At 40.3% G+C, this 14,701-nt stretch overlaps 1 protein-coding gene and 1 long non-coding RNA gene across 2 annotated transcripts in view; one reads left to right on the top strand and one right to left on the bottom strand.

The window, feature by feature from the left end:
* Nucleotides 1–14,701, top strand: part of LOC127931941 (B-cell receptor CD22-like) — an 84,160-nt gene that overhangs the window by 46,285 nt on the left and 23,174 nt on the right. The gene's annotated exons all lie outside the window — the stretch shown is intronic.
* On the bottom strand, nt 309–9,607 carry LOC127932429 (uncharacterized). Its single transcript, XR_008145255.1, has 2 exons — nt 2,516–9,607; nt 309–2,386 (listed from the first exon to the last, which is right to left on the bottom strand). It is a non-coding gene; the product is annotated as an uncharacterized LOC127932429 (long non-coding RNA).

Raw genomic sequence — 14,701 nt, forward strand, 5'->3', positions numbered from 1 at the left:
ATGCAATATGACATCATTCTAAAATAAAACATCTTAACATGATCCTCCCTTGCAGACACCTCTCTAACAACTATTATCAAAGATAACCAGACCTGTTAGAAGATTAAGGACATGGACACTTGTAACTGGAACTCCCTCTGTTACCTCACATGTTAACAATGATCCTTATTGTAGAAGGCAAACCTAACTTTTATTAAACAAAAGGATATATATTTATTAAAAATAAACACAAAACAACACAAAACATTTGGCTTCCTAACAGACAATAGACTCCCCTTTCTGCTACATAGCACAACAAAGGAACAGCGTGATGACTAAATGCTCTTTTATTTATATTTTTCACAACCCATGGCAAGCATAACCACCCCCTGGAGTAACCCCATATAGACAATTAGGATTACCAAAGGAACAGTCTAGAGGTCCTCCGACAGCATTGCAAGGCATTCCATACTTATTGGTATAATGGCCAGGGATTCCAGGTACAGGATTAATTACCACAGGCGGATTAACTTTTTGTGCCGACATTTGTTTGACTGTTGTCTGAACCACTAAAGATTTTACCAATGGCAAAACACAACAAAACACAATACCCAGTGTCAGTAAGCCCCCTCCCAGCATGATAGCCATTCTAGTAACCATAGCACCCCACTTTCCCAAAGTCAGGTCCAACCAATCCCAAACATGGGCATCAACCCCAGCATTAGCCTTTACTTCTGCTCTTAATCCTTTAAGTTTTGCCATAGCAATAAAGAAAGATCCATTAGGTGCGGTGTTATTGGGAATAAAGGTGCAACATTCATCTCCAAACATGACACAAACACCTCCTTTTTTCTGCTAAGAGCCAATTTAGAGCTTGTCTATTCTGCCATGTCATTCTACTGGTTGCCTCTACCTGTTCTCCCAAAGCTGTCAATGCAGAGTCAGTATAATTAATGAATCTTTGCTGGTTATAGTAAATATAATTAATCCACTCTAAGTTCTTATTAGGTGTTATCCACAGGAATATTGATTCAAATCCTGACTTAATCTCATCTCTTGCTTTGTACTCATTAGGAACTCCTCTAGGTTGTCCTATTGCATCTAAATAGACCTTGGGGTCAGATTTATATTCCCTCCTTACTCTATTTTTTGTATTTTGCTTAGACTCACCAGGATCCCATTCAGTGACACTTATCTGTTGAATCAACCTAACCCTTGTACAAAGGCCTGTCCATCCACTTGGTAATGTTGCCCTTAACCTTTGCCACTACCATAGTCTGTTCTTCATACGGTGCAATTAATGGTAGCGCTAGAGTTTGATTTTGACAATCGTCATGAACAAATACTTTTCCCTCCCAACTACCAGCTGCTTGATAAATAGCCCTTACTGGAGTGTCTGCATTCTAATTGGTGTCCTTAGTTAAGTGCCATGTGATCCCACATTTACCTTTAAACTTTCCCATCTCATTCTGTCTTTTCGTGCTGTTAAAACATTCATACGGTTGTTGATAATCTATTTGATATTTATATGGGGCCTCTAACTTTTGTGGTTCTACCCGTATATCCAATTCTTGACACCATTTTCCCCAGCCAGCTTGCTTGTAATATCTTTGATAGGATGGATTACCCAAATATGACAAACATTCAGCTGGACAATACGGCCTTTCTGATCTACTCAAATGACAAAAGTTCCTATTAAAGTCAGCACAGTCCCTATAATCATAAGGATTAGGTACCACCACTAATTCTGTCAGCGGAGAGGGTGCACATAATAAGCAATTTGTCAATTTTAATTTTAATGCTGTATATTGAGCCCATTCATACCATTCATTTTTTACTAATATCTTTAATGATTTGTCCTTGTGCAGTTCTAGGGTTAAAGTATCAGTTGGAGTTACAGTCTCAGTTGGAATCGCAATGTCCTTTTCTCGAGGTAGATTGTTAGAGTTTGCTAGAAAGTTCCAAATGTCAGTAAAAAACCTCCTGACCCTGATGCTTCGGGTTTCTTTGTGGGTACAGTGGACTGCTTGGTAGGAGCAGTAGACATTAGCCTAGTGGTGACTACCGTAGTCTTTGTAACAGCTGCCACTGTTGTTGTCATTGTTCTGGTTGTCACAGGCTCCTCCTGTTCAGGTATTGGCGTAGGACCAATTCTAATAACAGTTACACTACTTCCTTCAGTTAACCTTGTTCTTGCTATTTCAACTATAAATTCTTCACCTTCAACATGTTCGATCTTATTCAAGGTAAGCAACCACTCATCTTCTTTTTTTGGTTACAGTCAGGCCACATCCTTTCGGGTCCCAGATGACTTCTCCCTTTGTCTGATGATGTGTCCATCCACAGAATGTAGTCTCAGGCAGAGGTTTGATCCTCTTGATTGAGATTGACTTCTGTTCTCCTGTTTCTGTTATGATTTGAGGTGGAACAGAAATGCTAACCTTGTCAGTCTTCTTAGATTGTTCAGCGGGTTCCTCTCTTCTTTTCCTGTTTTCACCATACTGCTCAATTGTGCGTGAGTCTGTTGTTCCTGTACCAGTGTTTACTGTTGCTCTTGTCATGGCAATGTCATTATTCTTTTGTTGTTCTATCTTCAATTGTCTGTTACGGGGACCATTCAAGATTTGAAAAGTCAATTGTGGGGAAATCCTCCTCTTCTTCAGCCTGCGAGACTCTTCCTTCTCCTCCTTCTTGTGGGGTCTCCCTTTCTGTTCCTTCCCCTGGAGCTCCCTCCTTTGACTGGACTGGGCTTCCATCTGGATAGGCATCGATTTCAGGGAAGAGTTGTTCCCATTCTGTAGGTGGTATTTCGGGGTCCCACTGTGGAGGGCTTCTGTCAGGGAGGTCTGCCTCAACATGTATGTCATTAGGAGTAGCAGGCCTGTTATTTTCCCCCAACCCTGGACTCTCTGGCCCCACTGTAGAGAATATTGATTGTTTGCAAGCTTTTTCTCCAGTGTTGTCTCTTCTTCGTCCTTTTCTGTGTGCAGCAGACAGTGCATTTGTCGTATCCTGGCTTCCACTTGGTCTGCTGATTTCTTTGCTCCTCCCCGGCGTCTCAATCTCCTCTGCTGCTCCTGCTCCTTCCGGGCTCCCGCCTGCTGAATCAGCATCCTCTGTGTTCTTATCGCTGTGCGGTTGTCTCCTTGTTTCTGATGGGACTCTGGTGCAGTGGTTCAGATGGTACCACGTCGGACTTCCTTTCACTTGGACGGTCGTTCTTGTTGCTCTGGCCACTTCGTTGGGTCCTTTTCTCCTTGGCTGATCCCACTTTTTCCGGAACACTCAAATGTAGACCAGATCTCCTGGTATCACCTGGACAAGGCCCCTCTGGTCCCCTTGGATCATCAGACGTGGAACCTCTCGTCCTGGTTCAGGTTCCTAAACATACGACTTGGAAAGCAAAGTACAAAACATAACAGTATTGACAATGTTATGTGTTTTGCATAAATATATTCACGAATACCAAAATCTGAGACCATGACAATTCCCACTCTCTCTTCACCTGACTCTATGCCTCCAGGATGCTTTTCTGCTGGACTCCACAAAAATAAAAGCTCTAATAAGCTTCCTCGTGCTTTTACCCAGTCTTCCTCTTTCGGCCCCAGGTTCTGAGAGGTGTTCCCAAATCATGTCATTTTTATTTTATTTATTTATTTTTAAATTTTGTTTCCATCTGCTCCATTTCAACTGATAAGCATATGCATATCCTTAATCAACAATTTCTCTTTTTGAAGTAATTTAACACTGTATATGCTTTCACATCAATGACTTCAACATGTTGTCTAGAGTACCCTAACATCTATCCTTTTTCACATCATGATGCATTAACAAATAAAACAAGTAGCTCCCAAACCAAACCCAGTATGTTTACAGTGGAATCTAGTCTTTCTCTCTCTCTTTGGTTCCTCTGTCATGGTGTTTTCAAGCTCACCCATTATTCAGCTGGACCTTACTTTTTGTGAGAATTATTCACCCACCGAAGAGAGCCATAGCGATCTTTACCATTGCAGGTGCTGTATGGTATACCTCCAGCCTGGTGTATCTTTGTGTACACTCAGTCTCCAGAATTCAGCCCATGCCCTTCCATCTGGCCTCTTGAGTGCTGTTTTCTTTTTCTGAGGACATACACACTAACACATGGGTTATTTCCTGACAACAGACTTTCTTCTTATAGCAAGATCACGGATTTCTAATATTTAAATAACAGCCATCTGTAGTAAACATTCTGTCTCAAATACCCTGCCTCCTGCCATTGATATAGTTATACATAATGATAGCCGAATTATGGTCCCTACAGCAACTGCTGTAAGAATAACATGTAATCAGTCAAGTGTCTTCCAGTTGGAAGAATATCCAATCCTAACAAAACTCAGTTATAAGTTTCTTAAACTTTTGCTATAATGTTCAGAATTCCACCACTTATTACTTTTACCATAATCTGTATAATGTTACATTTTCTTTTTAGAATTGTCTCTATATTTTATATTTCTACATTTTTCACAGCCAGCTGTCCTTCCTTTTCTGTGAGGTATCTTCTCTAATAATATACATAGTTTCTAGAAATAACACCCCTCCACTATCATAACCTTCATTTATGATCCCCCTCAGATCCCCAATGCAGTTCCCATATCATATAAGTCACTACTCCTAATTTCCTTAAACATTCTCAACTCAATTTTAGTCAATTTATATCTATATCCCTCCTTAGGAACAATATACATTTATGTTCCTCAAAACAAAAATAAATTGACCAACCAAGAGATTGATATATTTTTTTTTATTTTTTTTTTTTAAATAAATAAATAAAAATAAATAAATGATAACTGCATAATTGCAAAAAATTACCACTGCTCCTAATGTAATTAAACCTGGTCTCTTCTCCATCCTTGGTGTTATCGCGAAACAGACTATAAACCTTTTCAATTAATTATATCAATACAACTTAACATTAAAGTTCTAATGACATAATAAACAAAATAAACAAAACCCTTAATCTAATATTCTGTCAATTCTGTCAACCTCCCTGTCTCAGGATTAGTTTCCAGAGCTTTCCTAGGCCTAGTAAATTTAAACAGTTCTATATCCAAATCATAACTAAAAAGTTGTATAAATTGTCCAACCCAAATTCAGAATAACAGTCCCTATTGCTTACTTTAACTCAAATTCCACCTTCTTAATTCAACACACATCATTCCAGCATGTCTATTTCAGATATAGTTCACAGGCCATCAGACACAGTTATCCCTCACTTTTCAGCCAGTAGGGTGCGTTTGAGCATCTCACACACTTGTTGTGATAAAAATATCTCTCCCATGCATTAAAGCATTCTGACGTCACCTTCCATGATAACTTCCTTATTCTACTGGCAATCTCTCAGACGAGTTTCAGATTATGTCATTATCAACATAACCCTAGCAGACACCCACACTCCAATATTCCAATGTTGCAAATTTTGTGTTGAAACCCAAAATGAAATTATCCCAGTACCTATATCATAAACCATTTGGAGTAACTGTCATCCCCTGTTAACATATACTTCCCTTCTATATGCAGAATGAACAAAGCACATGTGTGTATTTACCCAAAGACCATAACCCCTGGGAACTGATAATTTTGCCTATGACCACATGTTAAATAAAAATAACCTATTTGAGTAACTAGTCAATTTAAGATTACATCCCTTCATAATTTTCCTAAGGAAATAATAGAGTCTCAAAGTAATTGTACACTTTGAGTAGAGACTGGTGTTTCTTAGTCATTTTATAATGACATCCCACCTGTTCCAACAATTTCCAGTGAAGTTGATCAGTCTTCACGGGAAATTCTTAGGGTTCAAGGGCATTTGACACTCCCTTTTTCTTAAGAAACGTTTTAAAACATTTTCAGAAAAATAAATATTTCAATCCTTCTGCTCACCCAATTTGAAACTGAATTGAAAATGACCCCTTTCAAATTAAATCCACTAACACATATTGTTCGCGGTATAAGGTGTGCACCTACTAGAGTGAACCATAGGTTAAGAACACATGGGAACTAGCCTTACTTATCCGGAACTCCATTTATAGCCGTATCCAGATACGTTTACTTTTAAAGCGGCTGACTATTACTAACTGCTTTCCTCAGTATTGCAGTCTCCAAGGGCATTTTGACCAGAGAAAATGAAACCCCCTTTTCTGGAAAAGAAAGTGTACATTTCATTAGCATTCACAATGTTACCTTTTAATCAGCAAGCCAATAGTATTACTTATACAATGATTTAATTATATAAGCGTATTAGCAGTTTCAGAGAATGACGGTATAGAATGTCTATCAAAACTGAAAACCCCTTACGTTTTTCTGAACATGCGAGATTAGTTTAGCCATGCTCAGAATGCATAGTTTCTTCCTGATCCCAGGTTTTTTTTTTTTTTTTTTTTTTTCCTTAGAAATTGAAAAACACCAAATATGTTACATTTTTCTTTTCCTCCAGCTAATTTTACCAAGGTGGTGATTTTTCATATACGTTTATTTCCCCGTTTTTTGACGCTAATAACAAATCCACCACGTATTTTATCACCCCTGAAACTATTGTTTCAATGCAACATGATTCCAAGTGAGACCGTTAGTAAATCCCATCGGTATATTACTTAAGGTTAGGTAAAACGTGATCTAGTACGTATTTCATCACATATCAACTGTAATTTCCATGAACCACTTATTGATTGATCAAAGACTTATACACCGCTTGATGAAAATGTAATTCTTACTAAAAAACGATTAGTTGTTGCTTTTTTAAAAAGATGCAAACTCCTGTGTAGCTGTATTCTCTGCTCTACTAAGTTTCAGGGTCACCTCACACTCATTCTTCCCATACCCATTAGCTCCTCATCTAAAACAGGGAGCTATTTCTTACGCTGAGATATTCTCTAGCTCTGCTGACCACTCGCACGTCTGCGAGGGCAAGCAGATTCATATCTGTCCCCCATCGTAATGTATTTTCTGATGGTAGAATGTTAACATCAAAACGCTGGTAAATTACCCCTTCTGTAGCACAGTTGGTAGAGCATGGCGCTTGTAACGCCAGGGCAGTGGGCTCGATTCCCGGGACCACCCACACGTAGAATGTATGCACACATGACTGCAAGTCGCTCTGGACAAAAGCGTCTGCTAAATGGCATATATTATTATTATTATTAAATTGAGCTTGTTATTATGGTTTTATGTGATCGTTTCAATTCATAATTGCCTCCCTTAATTGTTTATTTTATTTATCCTGTTTACCGGGTAATGTTGCCCTACATTATCCAGTTTGCTCTTTCATATTAAAGCCGAATTGTTAGAATTAACGTGCTCTTCTTTCAGGGACTCCGTGGATTTATTAAATTTGGCTCTCTATATTCCAGGGAGAAACAGTCTGTTTGTTTTCATGCCACTATTTATTTATTTATTTTTTTCTCGGGAGGTGCCTCACCCCTAAGATCTCTACTGGTGTTCTATTCATTTTTCAGTTGTCTACTCTGTCTCTTAACTTTACCAGGTGTTTTTAATCCTATCTGATACTTTTCCTTTTAAATTAATTATTTATAATATCTACACTTTTTACTTATTGGTTCTTACTTATTATATTCTATTCTACTGTTTCTTATTGTTTTTATTCCTAATTTATACTATTTTGATAATCTTATCCAATCCCACTCTCTTCTGGCTCCTGTAACCTGACACCTCTGCCTTTCCTTCAGGCTATTATTATCCTGCAGGCTCTCCTGGTGCAGAGCCCTGCTTCCTCCTACCGTCCTTCACGGTGCTGTAATGTATATACCTAGGCCATATCCCTTACTTTATGTGTTTGTTTTTACTATTTCTTCGAGACAGTCTAGGTGAATTTTTACCATATAGTATAATTTGTGCTTTACCTGTGTGTTCTTTCTCTCTACTTCACAGACCGTTATACTATATGTGCCTTGTTTAATACTTTTTAACAAGTTCTATGCATTCCAGAATAGTTATTAACACATTTATTATGTCAGTGTATATATATATATATATCTATCTTTACGTAGTTTCTATCTTATCCTTATTTTTCCAATATCCATTGATTCTATCCCCCTCTCAGTGAGTTAAATGCACTCTCCTTCTGAAATTACACTCAGTCAACTGTCACAGAGGGGCTTGCGCATTCCTTTCCCTGATCAGTTGGCACACACACACACACACACACACACACACGTTCTTACTTCCATTCAGACGTTGAATTCACATTTGTTCATTCACACACTCCGTTTTACCTAAAACGACCTATGGCCTCTTAAACCGGTTTATATCCTATAGGTTTTCTCAGGGTATGACACTACTACTGTCAAATCGGATCAGCGTGTCTTCCTACCCTTTTCACCCATCCAACGCAGACCTCTGTTGTTTTTATTTATTTATTTTATATATATTTTTTCTCAGAGCTGTATTATGGCGTGACCTGCTCATTTAGAGACCTCCGTTCAGACAGACGGAGCGTTCTACTCGCAGGATTTGTTTTGCAGTTTAACCTTGCCAAATCGGGTCAACGTTTTTCTGCACTCTATTCATCCGAGCAGACCCCCTTTCTAATCTATTGGGGCGGTAACCATGAATGCCACCTAAGCAGACCCCTTTTTCACCTTAAGGGCGGTATTCGTGGACTTTTCTACCTACTTATTGATCTATTTTGACCATATGGGTAGACAGCAGCAGCCCCTCACCAGGCCAGGCAGTTCAGCCAGAGAGAGCGAACAGCCGCACCAGTCATCCGACCAGAACAGGTGCAAGCCCCCCCCTCCGCTAAACACCCGGCACCGGCAAGGATCACCGCCCCCCAATTAGTCACTACACATGCATACATAAATTCACTTTTAACAACCCCCAAAATCACACATGCATGCAGTTCATTGAATTCAACAAGCCCTTAGCATTTACTGGGTTTTTAGGAAATTTAAATAGAGACCTACTTGACGCCCCTCTTGCTGGGACAGTATCTCTGAACCAATTTATACAAACAATCAACTATGTAAGACCAAGCTTACCTTTTCAAATAGCTGGGTGGCCACCCGTTTGTAATTTTGTCCAAAGACACTGTCACCAGCCTGGAACGTCCCAGGCCCCTTTGATCTCCTGGAAAAGCTCGCCAAATATGTCGTAGATAATCGTTACAGAAATATAATACTGTCTATAGAAATATAATACTCTCAGAAGAAACTGTTGAATTCAATGTAGACTTTAATGCAAGTTATTAAAGCCGTGCTGGTCCGCGGAAAAGCCGCCGCTTCTTAGCACTGGCTCTGCTTTTATACATACATAGTATTGGTGTACATCACATATGTACACAAAGTCACTCCCCCTTAGTATCTGCTTTTGGTCACAACGATGGCAGAACTCTTTCCATGTTCTAAAAATAATGTATATACTGCATGCCTATGTTTTACATGTTAGCCATCAGTCATCCTGCCTACATCTTTATTCCTGCACCCTGCTGACCACAGCATGTTCAGCTGTCATGAATGCACGTATGGTCTTGGTTAATGTATTCCTACATAAATAGAGTATGGTCTGGGTGTCATATGGCCTGGATATCATCTTCTCTTAATGTCCATGTGCTTGCTACTTCAGCCTCTCAATGGTTCGCGACTCCAGTGGTGGACCTCTCCTCTCCTCATGACTCCATTGGTGGACCTCTCCTCTCCTCATGACTCCAGTGGTGGACCTCTCCTCCCCTCATGACTCCAGTGGTGGACCTCTCCTCTCCTCAGGACTCCAGTGGTGGACCTCTCCTCCCTCATGACTCCAGTGGTGGACCTCTCCTCTCCTCATGACTCCAGTGGTGGACAATGCTATTAATTCAATTGTACTTTTGGGACTATGCTATTTATTCCGTTGTATGTATTTGGACTGCACCTGCGGTTGTCCTTCTGTCCAGGGTGTGGAGCTGGAGAGCACCAGGCTGGTGATCAGGTACCCAGACCACTAGATCCAGAGAACCCCTCTCTCTCCTCAGAGGACCAACTCAATAGGCCTCAACACCTCCTCAGCCTCCCAGTACGCCTCCACAGGGTAAAGACATCCGTCTGTCATTCAAAACATCATTATGAGTTATTCTAACGTGTTACCAATCATCTCATATTAACTTTTGAAATGTACAAAGTGATGGAAGGAGGAAGCAGGAGCTCAGGTGCAGGTGTTTGTGTTTTCATACTGTTTGTGTGTCTCTCTCCCAGGACCAGGAGGATGGCTCCCATCAATGGTGATGAGTGTTTCTTCTGGAGGACCACTGGCTGTTTCTATGGTGACAGGTGTCACTTCAAACACAAGCCTGACCAGAGAGGAAGAGACAGAAAACCATGGCAACCCTGTCCACCATGACAACCCTGACCACCACGCAGCGACTGGATAGTACAGAGGGAGGAGAATGATGAGGATGAGGGACTGTGTCCCTACTTTAAAAGGGAACAGGAGGTTTGGGGGATGGTGGATGGGGAGGTGTCACCCGTTTGTAGTCCTCTGGCACAGACCACAGATCCCAGACAGAACACTGGACATATATAACGAGTGTGTGAAGTGTCAATCAAAGTGAAGAGGAGTGCACCTCTGATTTCCTTCCCCCTCTCCCTCGGCCAGAGCTGTGAAACATCGAAATGAAATCAGCATTAGAAGTTGAAGGGATCTTTGCCCAGTGAACCGCCTCTATGATGACCATGTTGTAGACACTAAGGGGATGACATCTGTTGTTATCATGTGTTTTACTGTGTATGTATGTATGTATGGTCATGTGACTGGACATGTGACCCCTTGTGATGTCATTGTGAGACTCACTGCCAGCCTGATGCCATAGGGTGCCTAGTAATTGCCCCTACAGGGGATAAATAAATGTTATTTTTGAATTGAATTACATTTGAATATGGGGCATGTTCCAGGCAGACTATATTGCAGTCACCTGCCTGTTCTCACAAACATGAGTCCTTCTCCTTTTTTACCTAAAGGGGTACTATAAATCAAAATCAAATAGCTAAATGATCCATGGTATGACCACCTTAAAACAATTCCATATGTCAGCTAGTAGCACCCCCCAAAACGGCTCAGACTTTTAGAGGTTCAGAAACTCAGTGTCAGAGGAAGCAATGACCAGCACCTGAACACAAATCAAATCAAATTGTATTAGTCAAATGCACCGAATACAACAGGTGTAGTAGACCTTAGTGTGAAATGGTTAATGACAAGCTCTTAACTAACAATGCAGTTGTTTTTATGTAAGTAATTCATTTTTCAAAATTATTTAAAAAATGCTTCAAAAAACAGATCAGACAATAAAATAACAATAATGAAGCAGCAATAAACAATTACATGAAAGATTATTAATTGTAATTTAAAAAACACGCATCAGTCAGACACAATAGGACACAATAATCCCAGACAGACAGACAGACTTAGTTATATGGATGTCAGGGTTCACTTTGGGTCCGTTGTTCTGAAGATCAGAGAGCTGAAGACATCTCTTTCACACAAGAACACAGTGGATAAACAGAGCAGCTTGCCTTGGCCTTGTCATAATGACAGCTCACTGTTGTCTGTTGTTTCTAGCTAGCTAATGTTGATAGCTAAATGTTAGCTAACTAACTAGCTCTCTCGCTAATGATGGGGTCTTGCTGTAATTCAGTGGCAGCACATCATATTGTTCACAATCCAGTACATTCAGAGTAGCTGTGTGATGCACAAAAATGCTTGTTTATCACTGAATAACAGCAGCTTCATGTAGCTAACAAGCTAGCTGAGATCACTAGTTCACTCAATACAAACGCCAGTTCAATATAACTCCCAATAACACAGTATTTTTTTACGTGTGTGCCTGGTTTATTCTATATATATTTTACATTTTCAAATGTTATTTTACCTTCTATTTTGTATATTTTCATGACTAGTAGGGACATATGAAGCCTGGAGGCTGCAGTAATGTTGAGATGTCAGTAGGGAGAGCTCTAGTCTAGAACACTGGAGTCTGCAGTAATGTTGAGATGTCAGTAGGGAGAGCTCTAGTCTAGAACACTGGAGTCTGCAGTAATGTTGAGATGTCAGTAGGGAGAGCTCTAGTCTAGAACACTGGAGTCTGCAGTAATGTTGAGATGTCAGTAGGGAGAGCTCTAGTCTAGGACACTGGAGTCTGCAGTAATGTTGAGATGTCAGTAGGGAGAGCTCTAGTCTAGAACACTGGAGTCTGCAGTAATGTTGAGATGTCAGTAGGGAGAGCTCTAGTCTAGAACACTGGAGTCTGCAGTAATGTTGAGATGTCAGTAGGGAGAGCTCTAGTCTAGAACACTGGAGTCTGCAGTAATGTTGAGATGTCAGTAGGGAGAGCTCTAGTCTAGAACACTGGAGTCTGCAGTAATGTTGAGATGTCAGTAGGGAGAGCTCTAGTCTAGAACACTGGAGTCTGCAGTAATGTTGAGATGTCAGTAGGAGAGCTCTAGTCTAGAGCACTGGAGTCTGCAGTAATGTTGAGATGTCAGTAGGGAGAGCTCTAGTCTAGGACACTGGAGTCTGCAGTAATGTTGAGATGTCAGTAGGGAGAGCTCTAGTCTAGGACACTGGAGTCTGCAGTAATGTTGAGATGTCAGTAGGGAGAGCTCTAGTCTAGAACACTGGAGTCTGCAGTAATGTTGAGATGTCAGTAGGGAGAGCTCTAGTCTAGAACACTGGAGTCTGCAGTAATGTTGAGATGTCAGTAGGGAGAGCTCTAGTCTAGAACACTGGTACCAAAGATACTCCCCTTTCATCTGTTCTGGAACCTTCAGTACCAGCTGATGAGGAGTGATGTGAATGGGTCACATTTTGTCTCTTGTAAAACATGTAGGTCCACTCCTCAAATAAAGAAATGCAACTACAGTATTCTGACTTTAGACCATTTTCTATTTAGATTCAGTAACGTCCCTTATGTGACATGCTGTTCCTGCATGTTAATGACCTGACTAGACGACGCTACTTTAAAATGTGTCAACCACAGAACTCACACATAGGCTACGCCTGCTTCTACTAACACTTACAGTAGACTACTTCTTGTTTCCACACAGTGACAGTAAATTGACTGACTGTTCAAGACCTCTCCCCTTCACTTCACTCTGTAAGTACACTTGATGATATCTTGAAATATAGTTTTAGTTTTGATGTTTTTATCCAAACATCACATGACTTACTGTATCTTTGTACTTGTTGGTTTATTTTGAACTGTGTGTTGGTTGTTACATCAGGGCCTGTATTCATAAAGTGTCTCAGACGGTCCATATAATTATGATCTAAAAGGCTAAACTGATCCCAGATCAGCTCTCCTACTCTGATACACTTTGTGAGTACTGATCCTGGACTGTGGTTTCATGTGTTTAGGTTAGTTCAGTTTATTCATTTACATGTTTAAAACATGATCAGTATAGTTTGACAGTAATACCCAGATCTCTATTCCATAGGGTCATTTTCACTGTCATAGTAAAACAGGGTCAATTATAACTGTGCGTGTGTGTGTGAATGCATTTTGACATATTAATATGATTGGTGGATTTACAGTCACGACCAATATGATTGGCCCCCTTGACAAATTCTGAGCTATATTGTGTGCTACAAAAGATGGGAAGTGCAGATGGTGTTTAACATGAAGACGTTATGCTATTTTAAGACCTCTGAGAGCAACAGAGTGACAATAAGAGTGAGAGTGATTGAGTGGATGCTTCTTAAGAGCTTTAGGAGTAGTATTAACATGAGACACAGTGATGGTGGGTTGTGTATAGGAGTAGTATTAACATGAGACACAGTGATGGAGGGTTGTGTTTAGGAGTAGTATTAACATGAGACACAGTGATGGTGGGTTGTGTTTAGGAGTAGTATTAACATGAGACACAGTGATGGTGGGTTGTGTTTAGGAGTAGTATTAACATGAGACACAGTGATGGTGGGTTGTGTATAGGAGTAGTATTAACATGAGACAGTGATGGTGGGTTGTGTTTAGGAGTAGTATTAACATGAGACAGTGATGGTGGGTTGTGTTTAGGAGTAGTATTAACATGAGACAGTGATGGTGGGTTGTGTTTAGGAGTAGTATTAACATGAGACACAGTGATGGTGGGTTGTGTTTAGGAGTAGTATTAACATGAGACAGTGATGGTGGGTTGTGTTTAGGAGTAGTATTAACATGAGACACAGTGATGGTGGGTTGTGTTTAGGAGTAGTATTAACATGAGACACAGTGATGGTGGGTTGTGTATAGGAGTAGTATTAACATGAGACAGTGATGGTGGGTTGTGTATAGGAGTAGTATTAACATGAGACAGTGATGGTGGGTTGTGTTTAGGAGTAGTATTAACATGAGACACAGTGATGGTGGGTTGTGTTTAGGAGTAGTATTAACATGAGACAGTGATGGTGGGTTGTGTTTAGGAGTAGTATTAACATGAGACAGTGATGGTGGGTTGTGTTTAGGAGTAGTATTAACATGAGACACAGTGATGGTGGGTTGTGTTTAGGAGTAGTATTAACATGAGACACAGTGATGGTGGGTTGTGTTTAGGAGTAGTATTAACATGAGACACAGTGATGGTGGGTTGTGTTTAGGAGTAGTATTAACATGAGACACAGTGATGGTGGGTTGTGTTTAGGAGTAGTATTAACATGAGACAGTGATGGAGGGTTGTGTTTAGGAGTAGTATTAACATGAGACACAGTGATGGTGGGTTGTGTT

The sequence above is a fragment of the Oncorhynchus keta genome, chromosome 10 (assembly GCF_023373465.1).
Source record: "Oncorhynchus keta strain PuntledgeMale-10-30-2019 chromosome 10, Oket_V2, whole genome shotgun sequence".
In the NCBI taxonomy this organism is placed as follows: domain Eukaryota; kingdom Metazoa; phylum Chordata; class Actinopteri; order Salmoniformes; family Salmonidae; genus Oncorhynchus; species Oncorhynchus keta.